This window comes from Triticum dicoccoides, chromosome 7A (assembly GCF_002162155.2).
Source record: "Triticum dicoccoides isolate Atlit2015 ecotype Zavitan chromosome 7A, WEW_v2.0, whole genome shotgun sequence".
In the NCBI taxonomy this organism is placed as follows: Eukaryota; Viridiplantae; Streptophyta; class Magnoliopsida; order Poales; family Poaceae; genus Triticum; species Triticum dicoccoides.
This window is the reverse complement of record NC_041392.1, coordinates 545034904-545050957: the sequence shown is the minus strand read 5'-3', so window position 1 is coordinate 545050957 and position 16054 is coordinate 545034904.

Below are 16054 nucleotides of genomic sequence, written 5' to 3'. Positions count from 1 at the left end.
AGGCTAATTAAAGTGCAAGGGAACCCAGGCCAGGCGGGCTTTCTTTTTCACAGGGTAGCAACCAAACAAGCATGCATGAAATCCAGCCACAACCCCAGGCCAGGCAAAAGAATCTCAGGACGCAAGCCAAACTAGCCTTATATCTCCCTGGTTCACACATACACATGTCCCGCTCGCACTATACATATAGACCCATCCAACACTCTCCGCCCTTGTTCTCTCTCCATGTGACACGCACCCCCTAAGTACCATAACCCCTCACTCCATCATAGTCGCAAGCACTCCCCCCCTCCTAAGTATGATTATCTCTTACTAGCTATCAGGAACACACATATTGTCTCCTTCCATCCATACGTCTATTTCGATATCTCTCGGGGCATCTTCTATCGCGCACACACCTTGTCACTCGATCTCCCACCCATGTAGTCCCATCACGATCTCCAGGGGATCTCTCTATGACAAACATACACTCTCTCCTCCCCATGTATGCATTTTCTCCGTACGTCTCTCTCGACCTCTCTCCCTTGTTTGTCAGACCCCTCTTGGCCACATGCTAGGGGTCTTGCTCTCTCGGTTCCAAACAACCACACACTATCTCCTCACCTTGCCTCCGTTGTCGAAGATGCATGTGTGATATGTTTGCATAAGACACGCATGCTTTTTCTCTACTTTTATCGTGTGTTGTCCATGTCTCTTTCACACACGCACACACACTTTTTTCACTCACTCTCTCTCTCTCTCTAGTTAGGGACTCTATCACATCCATAAGCATATGGATGTTTTGAAAAGTCAAACCTCAGAAAAGTTTGACCAGGTATATGTGGAGAAAAACATTTACATCTAGAACGATCATTAGATTCATCACAACATGTACTTACTTCATACTAACATTTATCTTTGGTATTGTAGATATAAGTAATTTCTTTATAGAATTGGTCTAAGTTTCAAAAGTTTGACTTCAAAAAAAATGTTGGACCTACATTATCGAAAAGAGGGAGTAGCTCTTTCTCTCTCTCTGCTATCTCTCATGGGCCTCCCCTCTCACTCAAACTCTCTGTACCGACAAATTATACGCTCACTGTGTCAGCATATAGCTCCATATATTGTTTGGTTGACCGGTCAACCAATCCACATGCTGCCTTGTCAGCTCGTGTTCTGTATCTTCGTGTGCTGGCCCATGTGGCAGTGGGTGAAAATAAGTATACTAGAGGCCCATCTGACACACGGTGAAGTAAACAAAGTTGAAACCACTCGGGGTAGCACCCCGCACGCTAGTAAATTGAGGGCGCATTGAGGACAAACTTCTTGCGCGCGAAGGATACACTCGCGCACAATTCACCACTACGCGGCGGCATGCACAGAAGGACGCACTCGCGCACACCCAACACACAACACACGCCAGACACGTGTACACCGGCGTCGCTGCCGGTTGAGATGGACGGTGAGGCAGCCAACAAGCTGAGGCGGCTCGAGCCAAAACCGCATCCGGCGAGCCTGGACTTCATCAGCAGCCTCCCCGATGACATGCTGCTTGTCATCATCGGCCTCCTCCCCACAAAATCTGTCGTGTGGACCGCCCTGCTCTCCCGGCGGTGGCGCCCCCTCTGGCGTTGCGTCCCCCTCAACCTCACTGTCGACAGCTGCCTTTGCGACGGGGATTGCAAACGCATGGCCGTAGTCTCCAAGATCCTTTCATCGCACCCTGGGCCAGCCAGACGCCTTGACATCCGCATGTTCAGTACCAACTGCAAGGTCCAACCCAAGTTCGACGAGTGGTTCTTATCCCCCGCCCTAGATCAGCTCGAGGAGCTCAGCTTTGAAGCTGGACGATGTCGCTCTCTGCCGCCGTCCGTGCTCCGCCTCACGCCAACGCTGCGCCGCGCCAGCTTTAGCTCCTGCTATCTTCCCCAGATTAATGCCGTGCCCGCCCTTCTTCTCCCTCAACTCAAGCAGCTCGACCTCTTCGACGTTGTCATCTCGAAGAAGGCTACGGAGCACCTGCTCTGCATCTATACTACGCTCGAGTACCTTCGTCTTGAGCAGATCCACGGGTTCATTAGCCCCCACATCGCCTCGACGAATCTCCGATGGATTTATGTGTCTTGTTGGCCCCACAACAAGTCATCAATTAGGAAGAGATCACTCCAGTTGTTCCACATTATGGTCATTGAGAATGCGCCTTTCCTTGAGAGATTGCTTGTATCGGATCTAGAAGTCCAACAAAAATCAAGGTCATTGACGCGCCGAAATTGACAGCGTTGGTGTACTCATCTGCCAAATTCTCCAAACTCTCTATTGAATCCGCAATCGTTCAGGTACATCACTCATCTTCTTCTCCGTCTTCTTGAAATTCACATCTTTTAATTTCTTCTTGATGTATTTACGATCGTCTTCCAGAAAATGATTCCCACAAGCTTGACCCAGTCCATGCGCACAGTGAAGATCTTAGCACTAAAATCTATCGGCCCCAATCTAGATCAAGTTGTTGGAGTCCTTACATGCTTTTCGTGCATGGCGAAGCTACTCATTGAGGTGAAACTTCTTTCCTATAAGTAAACGGTAATGACAATGTAGCTCAATTTTTTCGTAATTTTCCCAAATTATGATGACAAGTGTAGTGTTAAAAACTGCATCTACGCACTGCACCGAAAGAAATGTTTTTAGTATACTTTCTCACGTGATCACCTGCATCGTTTTTATGCTGTACTACTATAGTATCCTAGGCTAGTCATAGTGGAAAGTAACTTAGACTACTCCAGTAACTCGATGGTTACCCTAAGAGAAAGTACTACCTCCGTCCTGGATTACTCTTCCAATTTTGTAGTAAAAAAATATCACTAGCCAGCCAACCCTATCGTATGAGCGAATGATATTGGTATCTCTTGATGACACATCAATCTTATGCAGCTAGCTACTCTAATATGTTCTCTTCATTTGTAGATAAAAAAAGACCCGAAAGTGAAAAATGTGCTACACAATAACAATCTCATTGAATGCCTTGATCTCCATCTTACAGAAATTGATTTGATCGACGACCGAGGCAGCACATCTGAGATTAAATTGGCCAGGTTCTTTGTTCTAGAGGCAAGTGTGCTCAAGGTAATGAGGTTTGGCGTTCTCTGGCGCAACAATGAATGGCGTGCTGATCACCGCAATCGTCTAAGCCTAAATGACAAAGTCTCCGCAGAAGCTGAATTTGTTTTTGAAACATCAAGTGGCCAGAGACTCGAAAACTTATTTGCCCATTAGTGACTTGTCAGGGCGGTGTATTTTAGTTTGTACGATAATGCTGCATCCACCTAAAGTAACGAAAGTTCTTACGTAAACTTCCTAGTAATTCCCTCTTCGTAGGTGCAGCATTACTCCTAACATTTGTAATATCAGTTTCAAACTTGTAATATTGTCGTGTCCTATTCCTGCGTTTTCAAAATCCTGCGAATCAAACAGGTCCTAAGTTGGTGATGATGTTGTGCCTCCCATCTTTCACCAATAGCCATCGGATCTAGATCTGACGCATACAAACCAAGCTTCTCCATTTTTTCAAAAAGATGCCCGCACTTGTTCCCTATTTACAAACAACTCCTTGTCTCTCACAATCTGCCTTATCTCCTCCCCACCACATCTAGAAGGCCATGGAAAAATCTGGCGCGATGGCCGCTGCCGGAGCCGTCCACCCCCAATCTTGGTGTTCCGTGCAATGCACGGGCATCTACGCACGGGAAATTATGTCGAACAGGGCTAGTTATAAGCAGGCTAGCTCTACAACCATGATGCTAGTGACTGCAGACGGTGAGGCTGACTATGGTATGCCGAACATGGCCCCTATACTCAGGTGTCATCTCTAGCGCAGGGTCTTGTCACTTCACTATGAGCAGCAGCACGTAATAATTTGACCAACGGGTAGTACAGTGCTAGTACTCCTACTACTACATTGGTAGTACTACTACTAGTACTAGTAGCACCACCGTCTGGATTTAGGAGTACTACCATGTCCATCTGGATTTTAGTATTTGACTAGCAATATCTAGTAATGCATGTCACAAAAAATATACTACTCCCGCTGTAAATAAATACATGGTGTTTTATTCCTATCAGCGAGAGAACTTAATGTTTTTTTGCTAACTAGAGTACTAATAGGATTGCATGCAATGAACTAAACACTGCATGTCATGTTTGGTAGTCTCAAGTCATTGAAAGCATGCACGACCCACATCTCTCATTGGTTGATATGTCACGAAATAAGAAACAAGAGGGACTTAATGCACCGTGCCTAAGTATTTTGGGATTATTTGGTTTTTGTAAGGTGACTTACACAACATTTTTGTTTACATGCATTAACATTTTATTAGTTAAATCAAAGGTCAAAACTTGGTGCAAAATGCAAAGGGGACCAATAAACCAGTAAACATCAAACTTCTCTCGTTTGGCCCCAACTAGAGGTCCGGTGAGATGACTATACTACACTAGCACAGAGGGGGACGCAGCTTCATTGACTTACGACAACTGCCTTTGGGTGAATGACACGTGGGCCCAGGGGGTGGCTGGCCCACCTATCATATAGCCAAAGGCAGGTGCAGTAGAGGGACGAGGAGTAGTATGAAATCCTACGCACCTATGCACGCTAACCAAGGGCAAGAGTGATCACTCGAATAGCAAGATCAGTTGACTAGAAGCTAAGCTAGACCCATGGAGGCGATGAGCGCGAGCATCAGCCGGCTGTGCCAGATGGTCCACGACGCCGGCCTGCGGCCCGGCACCGAGGAACGCCTCCAGGTAGTATCGCTTGAGGCTGCCAGGGCGAGGGGCCGCTTGGACGACAGCTTTGTCTCCTTGTTCGACGAGGTCCTCGTCGGTTTCCTCAAGAAGTTCACCATCGTCAAGAAGCTTGCGGACAACTTTGACGTAAGCCTCCAGCCGACGCGCCCAGGCTCTGCGATGCCCGCCACCTTCAACAACCACTATGGTGACAACCTCTTTGATGCACTGGTGGCCCTGCGACTGCCCGCCGTCATGCCGGAGAATGTCCACCTCGAGGCCGCGCTCACCGCGCAGCGCCTGGCGCAGCAAGACACCATCGACATAATCGCCCACGTCTACGCGCAAATCGTCCACAAGGACTACTACATGCAAGAGGAGGACGATAGGATGCTGGCCTTCTTGGACTGCAGGGCAACCTTGGACGACACTGTTCAGAAGCACGTTGAGCTCACCGCCAACGCCGCTGCTCCTCACCCATCGGTTGGTGACCCGGTGCACTAGGGCGTGAGGATGTCGTTGATGGATCCATATGTATTTTTATCTTTCCGTAAAATCCATGTAGTAGTATATGATACTACAGTAATTACTTACCTTTCGCATCAACTTCATAATTTTCGTACGTACTCCATGCATGAACGGCGCCAGAACCAAACTTCTCATTACTCTAGGCAAAATCGTTATTTTCTATCTATCAGTCGCGCCATGGAGCAGAACCAAAATTTTCAAGTTATGAGTTCAAAAGGAAAAGCCTGCCATGTTCACGTCGCACCCCCACACGGTTGGTCCGGCACACCTCTCAAGCGGGAATGCGTGCGGTGTTGCATTTTCACTTACAAGTGGGACCGCAGTTGAGCAAACCGACTATCGGCAAACCCCCATCCCTCCCACCGCGTGGTGGCTGAGAAAACAGGAGGGAGAAGAGATGGATATAGCACGGACTCTAAGAAAATTGGTGTCGGATGGGACTCGTGTGGGTGGCGTGTGCTGTACTGCTAGACGTGAATGCTGCCCATGCCACCCCACTATATCGATCCTATATCGAGGTACGTAGAACAAATTTCCTGCTCCCTCAAAAAAACTTGTAGTCCATGCTCAGCCCTCCTCTATCTCTCTTCTCAGCCAGCCAGTGGACGCGCGGAGCCCATCGTCTGTTTGCTCACATGCGGCCCCACATGTCAGTAAAATGCAAGAGGACCCACTGAACCTGCACATCTTTCACCTCGACGTGCTGGTGATGAAAAACAAATCCAAAAAAGATCTTCGGTGGCCGCTTTTGGAGTTACTCAATAGTAGTAAGATTCTATTTACAGTTTAACCCAAGATGCACATCTCGTGGCTTCAACTACCACTCTATTTTCTTTCATGACACGACCTGGATGCTGGATCTCCCACGTGTCGGCAAAAGGAGGAAGAACCCGACCAAATCTTCGGTTGTGCTCTCGGATTGGACTAGTTGTGCTAACTTAAAAAATTTATTGTGTACTCCCTACGTTTCAAAATACTTGACTTCCATTTGTCCAAAAATGGATGTACCTATATACTAAAACATGTCTAGATACATATATATTTTGACAAATAGAAGGCTTGTATTGTGCAACGGAGGGAGTAGAATGGATGCAAGTTTTTGTATTGGGAAGAAGAGTACATCCATATATTGGTAGAGCACAATTTAGAAGATGTTCTATCACTTTTAGCTAGCAAAGAGGCCAGAGATGAGATTAGTGCACTTGTTGATACTCCTACTAGAATAGAGGCTAGACATGAGACTAGATGCAAGGAAACAACGTCTACTTCTTTATACTTGAAGAAGAAAGAAGCACGCAAGATCTAGCCTCCACAGATCAACAATGAATGCATCGAGAAGGCACAAATCCAACTTACAGGAGTAGTAAAATGTATTCTTGTGGTTCTTGTTTTCTTTGCTCTTGCTTTTCTAGTCAAAATTATCATTGGAGTTCATGCAAAATGGAGGTCCGTTTGGGGTCGTGCATTGGAGTTCTCCTTACAAGTGGGACCGCAGTTAAGGAAACCGACTATCTGCAAACCCCCACATCGCCCGCCGCGCGATGGCTGAAGTTAGAGAAACGACGAGGTTGAAGAGATTGCTCTAGCACGGACTCCAAGAAATAATATGGTGTCAGATGGATGTCGTGGTGGTGGCGTGTGCCGTACTCCTGGACGTGAATGCTTGTTCTGGCCCATGCCACCCTACTACTCCTACTACTTACTCCTACTATATAGTACTAGTATCGAGGATTCGAGGTGCTGGTTACGTACATCGAACACATTAACATATGGCTATAGTAAAAACACCCGCCCGACGCGTGAAGCATGTGAAGCTAGTACAAATTTAGAGAAGTGACTCGAAAGCCATTCATAAATTTAGTAAGTTTATCACAGGCATATCATTTTATTACATACAATAGGTCATCAACCCACATCGACAACGAGGATACATTATAAATACAAAAGTTTTCACCACACAACAAATAACAAGTAAGGAAATGAACTTCAACTCAACCATTCCTCGACATTGGAAACGCTTGCTTTGAACCACAAGTGATTCTCTGGGACGGGCCATCGATTGTCGATCTGGAAACCAACGCAGGACTGATCATCCAGGCTGAAGCGCCCTACTATATCAGTACCAGGGTAGGGAACCACCCAAATGTCCGAGGTATAGACACAGTTGCTTCTCATAAATGGTACTGTTAGCGTTGTGTCAACAACAGTTGGATCGCCTTCCACCATCATCGGATAGTTTTGTCCAAGGAAGAGCGAGTTTTCTCCAAGACTATCAATTCCGTACCAGGGAGAAGGAGTTGGCGCTAGCACACTAGTATCCATCCCGAATACCATGCAGCGGGTGTTGGAATAGGTCCGGAGAGTGCGACCATGGGAGACTACACCTGCTTCCTTAGTAGTAACATCATCAGTGGGCTGTATACACACAAGAAGAGGTGATCCATCGGAATTAGTTGCCAGGCGCCACAGAGTATATGGGTGCTGCTCGTCCTCATGCTGGTGATCATCACCATCGTCATCTCCCCCTTGGTTATAAAAATTTTCAAGTATAGGTGGTGGGATGTTCACAGGACCTTGGAAACACAAGAAGAAGGTTAATTATTAAAGGGAAACTTGCTAACCTGCATGCATGTGGATGAAACAATTATAATTACGATGGAAGACAAACGTACCGAAACTATGCGGATCCCATGCAAAAATAGTGCCACTAGTGGTGGCGGCAAACACAAGGCCCTCGTATTGAATTGCATCACAGTACTCATCCGTGTACAGAAACTGATTTTTGAGCAATGTCCATCGAGTTGAACCACAAAGGACGGCAACAAGCTTGTCGAAGATAGAAACAACTTGATAGTTGTTGTAATTCCAAGAGTGGTTGGGAACTCGACAAATTGCTATCTTCTGTAGAAGACAGTCACCATGATCGTATTTGAACATGCGTACAATACCGGTGTGCTCAACCTCTGGGCAGTGTGCTAAGATTTTTGGAAGTGGAACCCGTTCACGAGTGTAGACATTCACAAGTTACCACTCGCAGTTGGACCCAATGTAAACAACCCAATCTGCATTTGCGCCCGCCCAAGCCTTGCCCTCAAGCGATGGCATCTTAACATCATATGTATCATTATCAAGCGGCATCAACTGGCACAGGACGAGGCCTTTGTCGTGCCGGCACCAGTCATCAGGGTCACGGCAAAGAAGATAGGGGAGATCAAACCGCTCCTTGACTCTTGGGTTCTTTGTAATGATGTTATTATTGAGTCGAGAATGGGCTTGAACGAACCTGCCATGCTAGCCGAGGTGACGATGTCGCACCGATCAATGAGTTCCTCCACCACGTCATCTTTCAGATCGAGGCAAGAATAACGGGGTCGTTTCCGGCCTGTTCCCTCCATGGAGAAGACGATCGAACAATGGCAGAAGAAAGGGTGAAGGGCTGAAGGAAAATGGAGGAGGGAGAGGAAGAGCGTGCGACAGCAGTTCCAAATCGAGAGGGAAAGGCGAAGAGTCGGTGGACTGTGCGAGTTTGCCATGGTTCACGAAGAGGCGTCCCGGCCTACACGTCCGTTCGGAAATACTCCTACTACTCGCCGTCGTCTCACTGATATGTTGGAACGGGACCACATGTCAACGAAATATGGTGTGTAATTTCTCGTGCAAAATGCGATCTGGCTGCGTTGGCCCGAGGTGCCGCATTAGTTATCGACCTTTATTTTTTTAATGACGGGTCGATCAGTTTTGAAGCACAACTAACTAGTACTGTACGCAGAGAAAATATAAACCACTCTACCACTACTCCACCTCCAGTACTAGTAGTATAAAAAAGATATATATGCTGGAGCTTGAGCGCTTTCTTGCTAAGGGCTGCCCACTTGCTTCTCACACTACCACCCTCTCTCAAGATCTAAAAAAGACGGCCCCTCTCTCCCTCCTCACCGGTGGTCACAGATCCGCCGGGGAAGAAAAGGACGTGCAACGTTGACGCACTCGTCGTCGGCGAGCGAGGTCATGCACTGACGACAAGGCCATCCTCTCAGACCTAGCGCCCATGCGGGATGGCCTCCTTCCCCAAGCTCGTTGCCGTAATGTGTGCGGAGGACGACGACCACGAGTGAAGCCACTTCACGCCGACCCTCAGGTATGCTACCTCTTTTTGAACCATGACCTTGTTCTATTACCCCATCTGCCACGTCGTTGCATGTGGATCTTTTTCCACTCCACCATCTTCCCAATTTGCTATCCTCTGCTCTGATGGCCACGCAGACGAAAACCATAATTTGCACTATTAAAGGAAACCCTACTTCATGCAGACTAATCCATGTCTGGGTTGAATAAGGAAAGGAAGGGAGACTGTACTGTCCAAGAGAGTAGGCATCGAACCCGCATCTAGGTTGAAAAGGGGAAAATCAGTAGCTAAGGAACGAGTCTCGTGTCTCTTGGTTGAAGATGGGTAGAAAGGCATGACAACGCAATAGAGAATGACCAGGTCGATCGGTTTGTTGTCCTCACATAGGAAAAAGGTGGCTAAAGAGAGCAAAAATGGGACGTAATCCACATACGCTGCCTGGATATTTGTTGCTCTGGGCAACCATACGTCCCTCACCACTCTGCGTCCATGGAGGTACATCATACTGGTGTGCCCACTGTCCGAATGGCCCCCCATGCTCTTATTGCCACTTTTTTGCTGTTAGTATAATGCCAGCAGTCAAGTCAAGCAATGCTACCGCTAAAGTGATGCCACATTTAACTAATGCCGCTCTCAGTCTAATGCCACCGATAAATTTAAGCAATGCCATTTAATGTCACTGGATTATTTCAGGGTTAGCTGTTGATTGTGGATGTATTAAAGATTTTTTAGCTAAGGCATTCTAATCCTGTTGCACAGCCAGTATACCAACGATGAAACTTGTTACTACCTTCAGATTTTTGCACTGTTAATGCTTATAGATTACATACCTCACTTTCATGAGATAAGTTAATTTTTTTGTTCAGTGTCACCAAAATGCCAAGGCGTTGATGTCATTTTATTTTGGTTAAACTGCACGGACAATTATGAAGACAAGAGGAAAGGTCAAGAGTGGGCACCTCCTCCTCCGGCTGTTCTCTTGATTCGTTCGATCAAGTTTTTATGTTTGATCGATTATCAAGATTGGGATAGCAATTTTTAAGGTCCCCCGAGTTCGAAATGATATTTACCTTGGAGGTACATGGTTTGCAATTTTTTTATACTGTCATTAGTTAATAATGCTAGTTACCTTCAGACTTTTGTATTTGGTTTAATGCTCATGCACAGCTAGTATACCAATGCTGAAACTTGTTACCTTTACATTTTTTATTGTTAATTCTTATAGAAACCTTCCAGTGCTAGAGTTTATTGAAATATGTTCAGTAAAACCATTGTACTGTACCCTGTAACAAACTAACTACTCTATTGTTGCACTAGCCACTGGATTAGTGTATATTTGTAGTAGTCGAATGGTGTTGCATTAGCGTATGGACATAAATAAAGTGTGGCAAGCTTTCCCAGATATGTGCTCAAGAAAACTACTACCTGTTTTTCTAAATACTAGACGTTTGGGTACTTTAAATTGAACCGTGAAAATGTCTTATATTAAGGAACAAAGGGTGTAGAGTTCACTCAAATTATCCTGGTAAAGCTAGTCACACCTTTGTTAAAATTAATGTTCATTATGTTATCGGAGGAGGTCTGTACGTTTGTCTCTAATGCCTGTCGACTACATACCTGACATCATGATGTAATGTTAAGTCATTTCCTTTTGTACAGTGTCACTGAATTGTCAAGGCGGTGATGGCATTTTATTTTAGTAGAACTGCACAAAATTTGCTGAAAAGAAGAGGAAAGGTCAGGAATGTCTCAGTTTTTCAGAAAAAAACTATGTATGCCTTCCTGACATCAGCCGATGTTGCTTTATTTATTCCTTCAAACAGGTGGTTAGAAACAGTCTTGCTACCTTTTCCCATTAAGAAATTGGAATGGTTATATTTGTGAGTCTATGCTTCAACTAGTTCCACTTTTAGAGTAATGACACTTTCAATATCTATGCAAACAGGGATGCTCGATTTTAGTGGAACTACACAAAAAGTCCAACTGGTTCAACATTAGGAGCATGTTTTTTTCCAAACCATTATATCCAATTGGTGGCACTATGAGCTATTCATTACGAAGGTACATGGTTTGCTACTATCTTGCTACTCTTTTTGTACTGTCATTAGATAGTAATACTAGTGGTTTGCATGTGAATTCATTGGCAGGGTGGACCTACATTGGAGGTGCAGGACAGGATTCAATGATTGGATGCTCAATTTCGGTTGTATCGATTTCACCCCTTCCATCACTGCGAACATGGATATCCTTGGTCTGATGAAGAATAGGCGCTATATTTCTGCTCTGAACCAGCAAATCAATTAAGTATGAAATTGTCCAGGGCAAAACACAACTGTATCAGATTGTTTAGTGCAGAACATGACATATGCTAAGCGGAAGAGACATGTTTAAACCGAAAATACAAGGTGTGGTATATGTTTACTAGCTGCTTGATATTTGTGTAGACAGGGATGTCTGCTCGTTGCTATTTGGCAAACAAACAAAGTTTTTGCAATTTTGGTTGAACTGCACAAGAGAATACTATAGTCACTGCATGTAGTGCCATTTGAAAATAGACATAGAAAGATTGGATAGTCACTTCATGGACTGCAGAAAAGTAGTACTGTACTATTTATTGGCCAGCACTAGGTGCTTCATTGCTTTGGTCTGATTATACAATGGGCATCATTTTGCCTAAGTTAAAGTTTGTATTCCGAAAATAGTCTCGCGGTGTGATCGAGAGAAGACCAAATCATATTGTAGTGGATGTTCCTCCATCATGTGTGGTTCATTCTCATGGTTCCAGCTGTTGGTCAAACAACTTACGTTTGCAAGAGGAATTGTAGACTTCACAAACAAATTTTTCTTTCAATTTGTACTAAATGTTGGCCAAGAGAAGCATCCATGTTAGTAGGAAGAACAGAAGTTTTTTCTAGATATCTGCTTATGTATAGGAATCGTACTGAGATGTTTGTACTGAGATGCATTAACATGTTGATCTTATGTATGGGAATTGTACTAGTTAGTTTTAGTTAAGACGCAAGATCCGAAGTGGCTGATCTTTGCTTTTGGAGCTACATATATGTATATGATCTGTGAATCATTGAGATGCATTAACAGTTACTTATTTCTATTCGTTCAGTGTTTACAAGTTACTGATTGATCACTAGCTAGCCTACAAATGCGCTCCTGGCAGTTTTATTTGCGACACAAGATGCGAAGTGGCAGTTTTTTGAATAAAAATGCCTATCACTGAAGAAACTGACAAGCTACACTATCGATCCTACATGGATAAAAATGCCTACCTCTGAACAAGTTTAAGCCTAATTAATTCTGTGAGCAAAGTTGCAAGACCAAGGCATGGCAATAATTAACGGCATGCAGAAGTTTAAGCCTAATTAATTCCAGCGATTTAAGTGGCTGCATGCGTGCCCTCGGCTGCGACTCATTGCATGCTGCTTCGCGTACTGCCTGCGAGCGATTCTGAGTGCCTGCATGCAGCCGGCCGTAATTAAGGCAACTAACTGATGCGAAAAAAGATACACTTTAATTGTTGCGGGCTTTTTAAATCCGTGGAATCATTATTGACAAGTAGGGAGATGATTCGAGTGCACTCGTTTGACCGCCATGCCGGCGTGCGACCCAGACGGGACGGGACGGCACAGTCATAATTTCAGTTTCTCTAGTTCTCCATGGCAAGCTGGCGCGCTAAGCCATTATGCATTGAATTCTGATGACCATCGCGCTACCTTCCGCCTATAAGTACTGCTTCCCGGCCTTCTCCGGTGCCACCGTGACCCAACTCGCCATATCCTCAAAAGCCCCCACTGGCCCGACGTCGCTCGCCACGTCCGCCATGCCCCCACCCGTCCGCGGTAAGCGACGCCGGAGGCGGTCACCGCCGGAACTAGTGTTCGGGTTTTCACCGGAAGGCAGACGGAGGGAGGAGGCATTCTGTCTGTCTTTAGATGGCAATGCGGAGATCGAGGAGTTGTTGGAGCGCGACCGCATGGTGGAGGAGCAGAAGTTTCTGGAGCACAACCGCCTGGTGGAGGAGCAGCGTATCACCGATTTGCGCCGCCAGCGGGACATGGAGCAGCAGCGCACCGACGCTCTGAGTCACGAGCAGAGCGCCCGCAACTGGGCCGACTACGTGGAGGCCGGCGCCCGGCAAATAGCCCTGGAGGCTATCGGGCACGCACACGTTCGTGACGCTGATTTTTACTACCAGCTCGTCAAGTGGGTTTCCCGCTTGGAAGCCGAAGCTTCGGTGGACCACGCCGGCATGGAAAGGGCCAATGCGCGCGAGCAACACGCCCTATCGCACCTCTTGCAAGTCCGAGGCGAGGCGCACGACGCCGGTGCCGGCGTTTAGCGTGTACCACAGATGGCGGCCGGCATCGTCTAGTTATCTAAGAGTCAGTTAGTACTTGTATGCTACTAGAGTATTAGTGGGAGTAGATAGTTAACTTGGCTATGATGGTTGTCAACGTGGAAGATCAGTACTCTATATGAGGATCAGACCTGTTACTTTGCTCTGAATGTTGAACTTTCCGTTTGAACGTTTGGAATGGGCTGTCATTTTTTAAATGGGTTGTATTTGTCCTCCACGGGTTTAGAGACTGACTTGTGGGCCTAGAAAGTTGACGTGTACACAATCAGGAGATGATTGTACGTGGAGAGGATGATAGCAGGGACCCGCCAAGGTCATGGCAGTGTGCAAGCAAGTGCCTCCTTATTTCAAGCCAATAAAAAATGGCTCCTCCTAATGGATTTCTGACATCTAGGTCCCATGCCATTGTCAACATAGTCAATAAACGAGAGAATTGCACAACGAGCGGCTGACACCAGGGACCCAACAACTCGCCTAGTTATTTTTGTTTTAGGTTAATTTGATAAATGCCACTCCAAATCTGGTGTATCCGAGAAATGCCACTGCAATTTCCAAACTTTGAAAAATGTCATTTCTAGTGGCATTTTACGAAGTCTGGAGTGGCATTTTTCAAAGTTGGCAAACTGCAGTGGCGTTTTGCAAAGTTTGCAAAAATTGCATTGGCATTTTTCAAAGTTTGGAAATTGCAGTGGCATTTTTATGAATCGCCATAATTGGAGTGGCATTTATCTAATTTGTTTTGGGATGAAAGCATGGTGTGAACTGGGCTGTGCGGGACACTCTGGCCTGTCTAGACAGCCTTTTCTTTTATGTTTACCACAGACTAGCCCAGTAGTTTTTTTTCTTTCTGAAAATGGCTACCCAGTTTTTTTTGTGATTTGTCAAGTAAGTCGCTTTATCAGGCCTGTTGGGCTGCAAATCTTTCAAGACGAGGAGAGCAATTAGTTTCAAATATCTTTTTTTCATTTCTAGATTTTAAATTGCATTGATTTTTATGCGTGGACAATTTATTGGATTTTATATTGATATACATTTATTTTTAAAATCAGTCTGGATGTGACTCGAAATTTTGGTATTAAAAACAGTTCAAACCGCACCGACATATGCAAAATTTCGTATAATTTTTTAACCGTGGCCACAATATGGGCTGTAATGCTAATAAAAAGAATATGGGCTCAAAAAAACCCATAAGGATTTGCAAATGGGCTGTAAATTATTTCAAATGATGGCAGATGGGTTGTATGCTGTTTTCCACAGATTTGAGGCTTTCCACAGATGGCCTGTATACTGTTGGATGTCCATCCAACGGCCGTCGTGCTTCTTCAATCTCTGCTCTTCCTGCTCCAGCCGCTCAAACAAGCGCCGGCGGGACTGCCTGCTCCCTCCTCCCCGCGGTCGGTTGTGCTGCTGCGCAGGCCTCACCGCCCCACCATACTCCCATCGCTGGCCTAGCCATCCCTCTACTCACCCACACCTGCTGTTATTCTCCGGCGACGGCAGATGAACTAGTAAACCCTCGTACAGTCGTACTCCCCTCCACGTGGGAAACAAAAACAACTGCCGAGTCTTCCCTGCCTCTGTGTCGTTCCCTTTCTAGGCCTCGCCGTCGTCCACCGCCCTGGTGCTCTCGGTGTGGCATGGTCAACGTGGTCAACGACCGACATGCATCTGAAGTGGACTGTATGTGGAGAGGCTGACAGCTGGGTCCACGGCCGCACGCAAGGAAATGTCTCCTTATTACGCGCAAAATAATGATTCCTCCACCTGACATCTGGGACCCAACGAAAGGGCCTCTGTATTTCGTGAGAAAAACGTTACCGTCGCTGACAGCTCGGACCCACCAGCTATATCTTCGCACACAAGGAAGTGCCTCCTTATTACGCATGAAAAAATGAATACCCCCCTGGTAGCTGGGACCCAGTATAGTGGCCTACTAACTTGACGGGGATGAAGGGCTTTGTCAACTTAGTCAATATGCACAATTCTAGCTGGACTGACCGTACGATGTCCATCCAACGGCCGTAGTGCTTCTTCAACCTCTGGTCTTCTTGCTCTAGCCGCCAAAAGTAGCGCCAGTCGTGACGCCTGCTCTTGCCTCCCGTGGCCGGTTGTGTTGCCGCGGAGGCCTCACTGCCCCCATACTACTCCCACCGCTGGCCAGGCCATCCCTCCAATCCACTCACCCACACCCCCTGTTATTTTGCGGCGACGGCAGCACAGCTGAACCAGTGAACCCTCGTACTCCTCTCCGCGTGGGCATCCACTGCCGTGTC